Raw genomic sequence first — 12,109 nt, 5'->3', positions numbered from 1 at the left:
CATAATAGAGCCATGATTACATGAAACACTAAGTATTTAGGCGTAAACGTTAAATATTTAACTGATATTCTGATGTGCTCTCTCTCTCTCCTTATCGTTGACTTTCTCTTTCCATCCTTTGGATGTGTGCGTGTTGTGGCAAATATAGCTATTTTAATTAATAATCAACACTTTGCCAAATACCACAAAATGTAATTATGCTTCACACACACACACACACACACAGATACTTTAGTCGTTTTACTAACATAAATTAAAACCACGTGTGACATTTGGTCATAGTTTAGCAAAGCCGGCTTACTAACTATCCCCTCTCTAGCACCCTGTCACTGACCCCATCGCCCTGTCCGCTTCCCGATTATCTCTGAAATGCTTTGCATTAAAATTATAATATGCTTTTGGTCCCTGTCCGTAAAATGTGATTTTTGAAACCAATTGATTAGGACTAACTGGAGCATGAAGTACAATTAATTCTCGTTGTCGCATGGCTTAAATCTATGCGTATGGTTGAAGTCCAGAAAGACAAAAGTTCAATTTGCTTAATCCCAAAAACGAATTGTTTTAATATTAATGGAACTATGTAATTTCATACACGTAAGATACGATGGAAATTTACAGAGTTTTAGCAGCAGTAAGTGGACAGATGATCAAGATGAGCAGAGTTTAACAGCAGAACAACAGAGCTTTAACAGCAGACACAGAACTCGAGGTGGCAACGATAGTTTGAGAGAGAGAGCTAGTTCGGAGACTCGAGAAGCGGCAGAGAGAGAGAAAAGAAGTAAACCGAAGCAGCAAAGTAAACGACGAAATTAAAATACTTGTAACTTTTCCAAACTACTTTAAATTTAAATAATTGATAAACTTAGTTGAGTAAACCCACAAATTACACAATTTGGATTTGGATTCAGAGTCGTGCATTCAACTGCAATCAAAAACTTATTACATAGACTTTATAGACCTTTGATAGACTACACTTTTTGATTGAATGATTGATTAATACCCAGTTTTTGTGAGCAACAGTTCTAAATAGTTAGCCATTTATTGGCATTACCAATGATAAGGTATGGTGTTGGTCCAGTCCTAACGACTAATCCCCGCGATAGTCCCCCACAAACCTGGACTAGACCGCTTTAATGCAATAGCATCCCCAAGAAATGTGGGATAAAACAATTGTTTGTCAACGGAATAGGACCAAACCAAATGGGATTTTCATATGGATACTACAAGGAATAGGCACAGATTTATTATTCAATTCGGATTTGTTGTACATATGTGATGTAGTTTTCTTTTGACATGTCATTTTCTATGATCAAGTGGCAGTCATTGAATCGATTTTGGTTCTGATGAAATACTTTCGTAAATAAGTATGTGCCACGATTCAATAAGCATGTCTCAAATACAAGCACGCATGGAATAGCAAAGTTGGATTTTCAATTTTCACATAGTCAGAAGCAGAGTCACAGTCAGAGTCAGAGTCAGAGTCGGAGACAGAACGGCAGAAGGACTGACTGACTGACAGGCTGAAGCGTGACTTTGTACACGATGTATCCAATTCATATCGAAAAATCATTGCACTCTGTGCAATTGCAGCATTTATAATGCAGTAGGACGCGTTCGTTCTGATTTTATGATTTCATATTTTTTCTGTATTTTGCTAGCTTGCTTTTTCGACAGGTTATACTTGTGTGTATTTTTAGCACTCTGACAGCCTGACAGAGCTAGGGACGAGGCCACACAGTACAGGATCAGTCGGTGGATGGTGGACGGTGATGACGGAGGGGAATGAACGGAACTGACAGCCAGGATATTAAGCTTGTCCATATGGCGGCAACGATATCAAAATCAATGCATCAAAGAGCCACACACAAAAGCTTTGGGCGGGGGGGAGGAACGAAATTCCATTGGCCATTTTTGTGATGACATTTTTTTCTTCTCTTTTTTTAATATCAAAATAATAATTGAGTTGGGCAATTAAAAATTAATTTCATTGGCAAAGCTCATAAGGTTTTTGTGGTTTCGTGAATTAAAGCTGTGAAAATATGGGATGGGAAGTGGAAAATGCAAAACGCTTTAAAATGCGGGCTGGGCCAACAAGATAAGAAGTCGTCGGCTACCAGCACATTTAAATAAATGTTAGAGTGCGCCCCGCCCATTTAATGGACATGTGCCTGTCATGTTGGCTTTGTCATTGTCGTCGCCATCGTTGTCATCGTCCATCGTCATCATCAACATCATCATCAGAAGCAGCAGCATCATCATCGTCAGTCGTAGTTGCTCTTGAAGGCGTGTCCTGTGCCATAAATTTATGCATGCAGTGCATAAAATTCAAATTAAAGGAGAGCTGCAGCGTGCCCTGCCAGAGACAAGTACACGTTTTGACACTTTACAACAGGGCAGCCTGTTCCCAGAGTCCACTCCCACTCCCACTCCCACTTCCAGTCCCAGCCCTCAGGTTGTCCTGCCCGCAGTTTTGCTTTATCGCTTCAAAATGCTGTCATGGCCAATGGCTGGGTAGGTTGGTAATTTTCGGACGTGAGTCCTGCAATCAGAGCAAGGAGCAGCTGCAGCTGCAGCTGCAGTTGTCCAAGTCCAACCCAACCCCTTCTCATTTGTGTCTCGACTGAAAAAGGCTTAGAGAAAAGCACTCCCGGAGTCCTAGTTCCACTCCACTTGTATATAATGTACTCTAATTGATTCCAGTTGCCTTTTTAAGCTACTTTTGATCTACTCTTTTTTTTTTTTTTGTTGAGATTTTGTATTCTTTTTTTTTTTTTTGTTTTCTCAATGGGCAAGCCGTTATCTATTGCTAGTCTTTGCCTTTTTTTCCCAGCCGCCTGGGAAAACCGAAACAAAATTTATGGCTGTCACAATTTTTTAATTATGCTGCCCTATTGCCAGAGATTGAAACCACAAAGGTATCATAAATTGCCCCGACGATGGCCACAGAGAGAATCGAATGGAGGAGATGGAGAAGCCAAGGCAAAATTGCTAAAAACCAAAACAAAGAAACCGGAGAATTTCCTCATTAAGACCACAACAAAAGAAGGGAAACAAAAGGCAAAGCCAAAGCTTCGCCTAGCTGCAATTTCAAGCTTCATCTGCTTAAACATAACTGATAGCAGATGGCAGCTAACCAGCCAGTCAACCATTCACGGGGTTCACTTTATTGCCACCATCGCTACTTACCCCCTGCCCCCCTATCCACCACATACTTCTCGATAGGTTTTTCAGATGTTAACCTATATTTCTCGCCCATGCAGGTCTATGTACATACATGTATGCAGGTTCGTTGGACTAGGAGCCAAGTCTCGGGACTTGTAGGTAGTTTCTAATGTCTTTATGGCTTTTACCAACAACCAGCTTCAACTAATTGCCGTCGAGGACTAAGGATATGTAAGAGCTGGGCAAATAGCGCCTAAGACAATTTCGGTAAATAAGCGCGAGGAAGGATAGGAAGTGGGTCGGAGTGGGGACAAGCGGAGAGGAAGTGGAAGAGAGATGAACAAACAAACATTTCCGTAAATTACACGCATTTGTCAAAACGAAACAATGCGCAAAGTGTTTATTTGTTTTAGTGAGTGCTTTTCAGTGCGCGCAGACAGACGCACGGACAGATAGACAGGGAGTCCGACAGACACATGGATAGATAACATGACTCAGCACTGAGAATGCAACGGGAATGGAAACTGGGTTGAAAAGTGTTGCAACTTCTAATGGGTTCTCGTTGTGTGTCTATCTCTTTATCTGTCTTTATGTCTATCTGTCTATCTGTCTGTCTGTCCGCTCCTCTGCCTATCCATCTGTATGTGATCAGTGTGCCGCGAAATATAGAGCAGCGTTTATGCAACCACATTTGCCATGACAATGCATCCAATCCATTCATCATCTATCGATCCAAAGTGCAACCCAGCAACCTACCAACACAAAGCGACCTCAAACGCAAAACGCGAAAATCCAACCAACGCAAAGACCAATCCGGCGTATGGTTAATGTGTAATGCAAAGACTTTTTCAATTTTTATTAATTACACGGCTCAAATATAGAAGCAGGGACAGGAGGGACAGAATGGATGAGCGAGTGACTTGTCAGTCAGTTAGTCACATTGGTTAAACCTGTCGGTGGCAAAGAACCACACTTCAAGACCATTTTGCCAGTTATACAAATAAAATACTCTTCCCAAAGCAAGAATACAGCATTGCAAATTATTCTTGATGTTATATTCAGGGTATACTATTTCAGTCATAATCTTCTTCCAAGCACATAAAGCTCCAGTTGTTAACTATGCCGGCTCTTTAATTCTGATCAATAATATATATATTTTGGTTTGATTTGGTTGTATTCCTTCTGCCTATTACATAGGCTACTCATTTTATGGGTGTATGGTATAATAATATATATATCACAGGATATATTTGTCAATTTATCGATATCACGAATTAGGAAACTTCACAAATTGTCAAATTTTTAATTAGTTCTGGGGGGTTTTCAACTCGCATTATGACTCTCGATTAATTATAAACTTAATAAACTTTAGATTCAATCCTTAAAATAAGTAGAATAATGTCTAAACTGGGTTTAGTTACAATCTATAGACACAAATCTGTCCCTTAACTTTTCAATCGTGTGCTCATCTTGCCGTAACTATCTGTGATTCTATAAACTTTAAACTCTTGGAAGAAAACTCTGGGGAAAAAAGACAAATCAAGGGTATTGAGTAGTGACTGTTTCCATTTTGGTCCTGAAAAGGCAACACTTAATAAATATATAAAACCGACTCATCTCCGATTCCGATACAAAGTCCAACAACAAAAACTGGCAGTCTGAAAAAATAAATGTAAAATTTATTGGCCACAATTAAAATTGCAGAATGTTGTTTGCGTTTGCCTTTCGGTCTGGTCTGGTCTGGTCTCGTGTGGTTCAGTCTGGCCAGGTCTAGGTCCAAGTCCAGGCCCGACGTTCTGGCCTGGTTGTTTACCTTATATTCATGCCAAAAGGCAGGCAACTGATAAGTGCGCTTAATCGGCTCATGCTTAACGCCTGCCAGAACCGGGATCAGAAGCAACGGCAACAGGACTCTAGCTTGTTGTGGGTTTTGTGTATTATATCCTGCCATTCCCCGCATTGCCTCGGAGTGGCGTACATATTTTATGGGGTTTCATGTCATATGATGGCGCATTTTATTGGCCTAACTCCCAGGCGGCCTTCGGAGAAAAAGCTTTCATTAAACTGAAATCCTGGCTGATTCTTTCCGTAATGATACTTGCAGTAGATGCTCGCATATCCTTTCATTTTTTTTTTTGGTTTTTTCTTCATTTTTTTCCGCTTGTAATTTGCATTTCTTTTTTCTTGCGTTCTCTTTACTTTTTATTTTTATTACGAGCAAAAAAAAAAAAAAGAAACTGTCAGGGCCTGCCCCCAAGTTTGTACTTGTGTTTTATGGATTTTCTTTTTGCACCCAGCCTCTCATTCACCTCAGCCGCCTCCACTGCCCCCAACCCCGAGGATGTTCATGCTGGCTGACATTCTACGTGACTGCCATCAATTTTGCGAAAGGCATTCGCCGCTTCATTTTGCATACAAACAGGTGAGCAGGACATGTGTGTGCCTGCCTCTGTGTGGGTGTGCTTGAATGGGTAGGATGTCCTTGTGCTCTTAACTCGATTTTGAATTGGTTTAAAAGGCGACATGTGCCGGGACTGCTGATCACACACTCCCACACACACACACACACACACACACACACACACACACACCTCCGCCAAATGGCATTGCATTTTGTGGTGCTTGAGTTTCTTTTTATGTATTTTTATTATTATTGCAAGTGTAAATGCGGAAAATTCTCTTCGTGCGTGGTGTGTGTGAGCATTTATTGTCCTATTTCTTGTTAGCCCTGACTGGAACTGGAACTGTAACTCCAACTGTGACAGACTGTCCTTCCTTAGCCAATGATTCCTGATGATGGTCCTGAGGTTCCTCTTTCTGACTGGTGCTGCAGTGCAAATTGATTTTCAATAGCTGAGTGGTTTTTCATTCAATAAAATGACATACTCAGTTGACTCTGAACGAAGTAAACATGAATATCATGGGGTACAAGGAGGAGAACAAGACCGAAGACAGACCGCAGGATACGTGCTCGATGGTCTTTAAGGCATAGACCAGCAGATGGTTGCCAATTTAAATGAGGCAGGGATTTTGACAGCGATATTTACTTGAAATTTCGTTCGACTTAACCCATTTATATCAAATTGGCAATTTACTTAACCTTTTTGCTACAGTCCAAGGCTTTTTTGGTGATAAATGGTCACAAGTGAGATAGGAATACAGAGAGACAGGCAGACAGACAGAGAGAGAGAGAGTTATGCCTAGAGAACTGACAGCTCCCAAGGCGATTTATCATTCGACCTCAATGGAGCAATTGGCTTAACTTGAGCATAGAGTTTATTTTATCCTAATCGCATTTCTAGCCACTTATCAATCAATATCAACAGCCTACACAATACCCAGAAAAGATGGCAGGGTGAGATTAAAAGCAAGGGCCAATGGATAAGGATGGAAACAATAGCTCAAGCTGGTGTGAGAGTCTCTCAAGAAATATCTCCACAGTTTGCTTGAAATGCACTTGTTCTGTATCAAGTGGAATCCTTGTTCGAATTAATAGACACTATCCGAAATGGGGTCCAATCCCAGAGCTGACGATGTGCACTAAGGCAAGTAAAGCCTTTGTACAGAGATTCTATAGAAAAGACTTTTGGCCAACTAGGCGTATGAAATTCTAATTAAAATGCGAAAGAGCAGGCAAAACAGAGGGAGAGGGAGTCATAAATACTCATTTTAGCCTCACACACACACACACACACTCACATGGATAAACATGGAACATTGGCTGCTATCTACTTAATTACTTAGTTGGGCGTGTGGGCGAATTATATGCATAATTTAAAGTGCATGTGTCCCATAAGACCATCTCCATCCTCATCTCCATCTCCATATCCATCTCCATTTGCAGCTTCAAACGACCGAACCCCATTCCACCCGCTGGAGTGGAGTCTTCCCAGCTGATTAAGCCGAGAACAGGCGACCCTCCTTCCCCAATTGTACCACGACTTTGCCTTGGGCAGACAGTTTCACACGCAAACTTTTATTGCACTGACAAAATGCTCGGCTCGGCTTGGCTTCTCCTTTTCATTTTTCTCGCTTTTTGCACAAAAATAAAATATGTGTATGTGAGGGAAATGGAGCGGAAAATATGTGCCTGCCATCCCCAGTCTTCAGGCCCCTTATCCACCCACTGACTGAGCAGACTATACACATACACACACAATACATACATACATATATGGATATGTATATGTATATGTGTACCTATGCTATGTATTCCCTTGTTCGGCCACAAAACAGGAAATCAAAATATTTCCGCAACTCAAATTGAAAATTGTCAATTTATTTTCATTTTTTCTTTACTTTTTGCAGTCATTTTTTTTTTTATTTTCTGACAGGTGGATTGGCGGTTGGAGTTTTTTCGTTTTTTTTGTTATTTTGCAGGAATGGTGGAATGTTCGCCTTTCTGGTAATAAAAAATCAATTAACTTGGCCTTGTATTCGTGCCTGCACATGAGCCGCGTTACTCAGCGACAAGCTTAAGCCCATTTCCATGGATTTGGATGAAAATCGATGGGCCTCACGTACACGTAATGCTGAGCACAAAGTACAAACCGAAGAATGGGAGGAAGGATGGGTGGGTGGGTGCAACCTGGCACTAGGGCCAGGTGCGATAATTGATGTCAAATGCTGGCCACATTTGTAACCCCGCTGTAGGTGTGTGTGTGTCTATATCTGAATCTAAGTGTATAGGTGTGTACTGTCGTTAATCATATAGGCCCAGGTGAGAGTCGAACACACATTTGACTGTCAATCGACAACGAAACTTAATAACCACAAATTCTGATACACATCGTCAGACTGGCAGGCATCTACAGTGGATGAAACACGCTTGAAAAGGTGCTTCAAATTAAGCTAAAACAATAAGAGAAAGGAAAAGAGAAAACGGAACTGATGGTTAAATCTATAGCTTCGGGTTTTGGAGCATAAGTTTTTATTAAAAACAAATACCACGATAAAAGTATCGACTTACAATTAGCTTTTAACGCTTCTTGTATTTTCTTGTGGGAAAATATATAGAACGGTGGCTCAGTGGAGACCTACTAAATCTACTATTCTGTTGTTCTCGAGTTCGAACCCCGACGTAGGTGGAGTTTCCCCCTGATGAAGCAATACTAAAAGGTAGTTCCGTCGGGGATAATGGAAACGATTGTGGATAACGAATAACTTTTTACCCTACAGAATTAGTCATTTGAATCAAGTAACATCACTAATGAGGCAGAGATTTGATAAAAAGTTTTTGAAGTGTATAAGGAATATAAGTACTATCTTACTGAAGCTGTCCATACTTCTTTTAGATGAAATGCTCTGTTCCAGTCATCAGTGCTTCTGCAAATTACTTCCATTGTATATCTTATCTATTATCCTGATTCTCCACTTTTATGATGATGCTAATAGTTGGAGTTAGATCTTCGCTCTTTGGAGTAAATGTTTCACTTGAAGTTAAGTGTTTTAATTCCCTGTGGACTTTGGGTTAACCTCGAAACCTACAAATTTGTGAGCACTCATTTGGGGACTTTGGACCATGGTGGAAAATGCCATGTGCATAATTAGTGGAGCACGTTTTTCTGCTCGCAGCTTGCTGATTGAGTGGCACAGATTAACAAATTTTTCTTGGGGGTGAGGTGAGTGGTTTGGGTTAGAGGAAAATGCCTGCAGGCTGATGGTAAACAACAACAACAAATAATAGCAGGCAACTTTCGGTGGCATAGACATCGTGTTTGTGGCGAGGAAAGATTGAAATGGAACGGAGCAGAGCGGAGCGGAGCGGAGTGGAGGGCAGCAATCACAGTTGTTGCGGCATATTTGTGCGTCAAAGCACAAAATACACTTGAGGCGAACAATTTAATTCGTTTGGTAAACAGCGCACGGGCCAACGGTAAATGGAGATTAGGATGAGGAGAAAGAGGCGAGCCTGGCTGGGGCCAGGTAAAGGCGAAGACGAGAGGCTGTCTAAATAAATAGAGAAGAGGCCGACCGACAGTGCCGGATGGTGGTGTTGTGGGCCAAGTGTTGGACAGGACTACATACTAAATAGCAGAGACCACTTCCTGTCAGAGCATAAGCCATGCTATTTTCGTTTTTTGCCCCACTACAAGTCAAACTATGGTACACACACAAGTTGTCGCACCTTGTCTAGGTCCTGCGTCCTGCGTTCAGTGTCTACCTGGCTGCCTGCCTGCCCACCTGCCCACCCGCTAGGGTGTCACTTTGGCCAACACGAAACTTTTAATACTGCCGCTTCTTCCACTTACTCAGCTGGAAGGCTAGGAGGCTGGTTGGTTGGCTGGTTGGTTGGCTGGTTGGTTGGTCGCGACCATAAAAGTATTCATTTGTCATTGTCAAACGCTGTGCAGACGGTTAGGAACTGCAAGAGCAGTAGGACTCTTTGCGAGGGAGAAGCATCACATTTTGGTTGACTGCCAAATCGCTTTAACATATAAAAAAGACAGGAAAAAAGGAAGAATATAAAAAGGAAACGAAAGAAAAACCTGACCTCTTAAAGTCTTGCTGACTCGACGCGGCTCGACCGGAGCCGAGTCCCTTTATGCTCATTAATATGCAATACTATCAGCCAAAGTACTCTTATCCATGCCACCTGGCATTGCAACATGCTTTTCAATTATTTAAATTTTCATTAAAATTCTAGCAACAACAACAACAACAGCAACAGCAATGACGACAACAACGCAAAAGACACTGTGTGGAAGGCAACGTGCATGATGAGGTAAACGAATTTCAGTTTCAATTTCAGCATCTTGCCCCGCCAATTTCGGAGCCTACTCGGAAATTTCGAAAAGTGTTAAAATCAGCACAAAGCGCAGTCCAGGAAGGAGAACGAAGAGAAAAAAGCCAAAAAAAAACCCAATGAAAGAAGCAAACGGAAACTGCTGAAAATGCAAAGCTCGCCGGAATTTATTAAAAGGCCAAGCCAAAGAAAATTGCAAAATTGCTTTTGATAAAAAAAAAAGTAAAATGAAGAAGCAAATTGAAAAAATTCATAAAAACCAAAGCGACCAACAGCGAAAGTTTTGAATGCCCTATAGAAAAACTTATTAGATCATTCAGTATCAATTTTTAGCGATCTCCAATCTGGCAATATTTATGGTTTATGTCAGGGTGAAAATCAAAAACGTGTTTAGGGTCGATGACACATCTTTGACAAAATATCGAAATACCCTTTGTCAAGGGTACACATTGCCAGCTGTTTCCCACAAGCCAACAGGGAGCAGCCAGATGGTAAGAAAGGACGAGTTTAGAACTGCTGCTGCTGAGTTGCCAATATTGCGAATTGCATAAATGAAAGCATCATTTGGCTTGGGCCATTCAATCCCTGCGATTCGATATGTATATGTGCACACACATATACATACCACCTTAGAATGATCCGGTCGGACGAGCAGTGAATAAACGGAGAACGGTGAATACTGAAACAGGCCTGAGGGCAGTTGGAAAACTTTCATCATTTCCCACATACACTGCGTATACGTAACTAGTAATAACTTATATGGAATAGAGAGCCCCGGCAGGCATAATCTTAGTGCCAAGTGCCAATAAGTCAGTTATAAATTTGATATAAAATTAAGCAAGCAAGTGCCAGAGCAAGCAGAGCAGAGAGAGAGAGAGTTCCCCGGAAGGAGCCACAGCAAAGGAGAAAGGATGCGGATGCCTGACTACAAATTGCACGCTCGGCATCGTTCACATATTGTGCTTGGCTTTTGGCCTCATAGTTACGGGCCAAGCTCTCCGTACGAGAGGCTACGGACGGACAGACGGACAGACGGACAGACGAAGACTGCAGCTTGTTAGTGTAACGAAGACGAACAGAAGAAGAGATGCAGTCGCCGCTCCATTGCATGCTCCGAGTCCTGAGTCCCGTGTCCCATTCGAGAACCCACTCACATTGCCACACCCGCATTGCCAGCCTTGTGAGTATGTGCTCTGGCGTCTGTCTGTGGGCACTGCAAATAAGTCCTTGTCAGGGCTTGTGTAATGCTCATATTTTGGGGCATCGTTACGACGAGTCTGCCACAAACTGCACACAAATATTTGTGGCACGGCCGAGCTCCGGAATCAGGGCATAGTGTGTGGGTGTACGGTAACGTGGCAGTAGTTTAATAATAGTACAATTTATTGATTAAAGTTGGAAAAAGTGTAGGTAGATCATTCGACTGGCCGACTAGCAGCAATCGTTAGTTCTCTTTTTTCCCGTTTTTGGTATTTGTAGTAGTTGAAAAAGTTGACAACAAGTTTCAGTCTCTTTACATACCTATGACAAATTTATGACACAAGACACATGCATATAAACCCATGCTATTAGCTGATTATTGATTAAAGTTTTACCAGAGACCGAGACAGAGTCAAACAGAAATGACCGGGCAAGGGTAAAAGTTGAGAAATATTGCTGCCTACAAGTTTAAAACATAATTTTTGATGTAGACCTAAACTAAACTTTAAAGAAATCTATTTTGTTGGCAAATTGGATAGGATAATAGAACTATTTGGCGCTAACTGCTGGAAATCAAAAGTCCCTTTTCCCCTTTTCAGTAAGTAAAATAAAGACAACATTCATCTCTTTATTGCTATTGTTATATTGATTTTCTGTACATACATATATTGGGTTTTGTTCAAAAGCAAATTGCATTTTCCGCAGAACTAGACACAAGCATTTCTAGACTAGTTGCCATTGCCTTTCGTTCGCCTCTTGCCCATTTCTATGTAACTGGTAACAGCAAAACACCATTAGCCATTTCCTTTAGTGCATTTCTTCCATTTCTAAATAGATGCTGTAATTAAAACCCATGATGCTCTTACACCCACCAAAACAGAGAGAGGAAAAAAGAGCGAAGACTGACGGCCAAACTAACTAAAGCGAAACGGAAAGAAAGAAGGCAATTGGTAATCAAATAGTTTGTCATGGATACGAAAATTCTGTCTCCCACTTACTCGC

At 41.4% G+C, this 12,109-nt stretch overlaps 1 protein-coding gene across 1 annotated transcript in view; it reads right to left on the bottom strand.

Annotated features, from left to right (window-relative positions):
• The window catches only part of LOC6652467, a 61,966-nt gene that overhangs the window by 24,333 nt on the left and 25,524 nt on the right, over positions 1–12,109 (bottom strand). The gene's annotated exons all lie outside the window — the stretch shown is intronic.

This window comes from Drosophila willistoni (genome assembly GCF_018902025.1).
Source record: "Drosophila willistoni isolate 14030-0811.24 chromosome 2L unlocalized genomic scaffold, UCI_dwil_1.1 Seg168, whole genome shotgun sequence".
NCBI lineage: Eukaryota > Metazoa > Arthropoda > Insecta > Diptera > Drosophilidae > Drosophila > Drosophila willistoni.
Note: the sequence above shows the minus strand (reverse complement) of the source record. Positions and strands in the feature narration are given on the sequence as shown.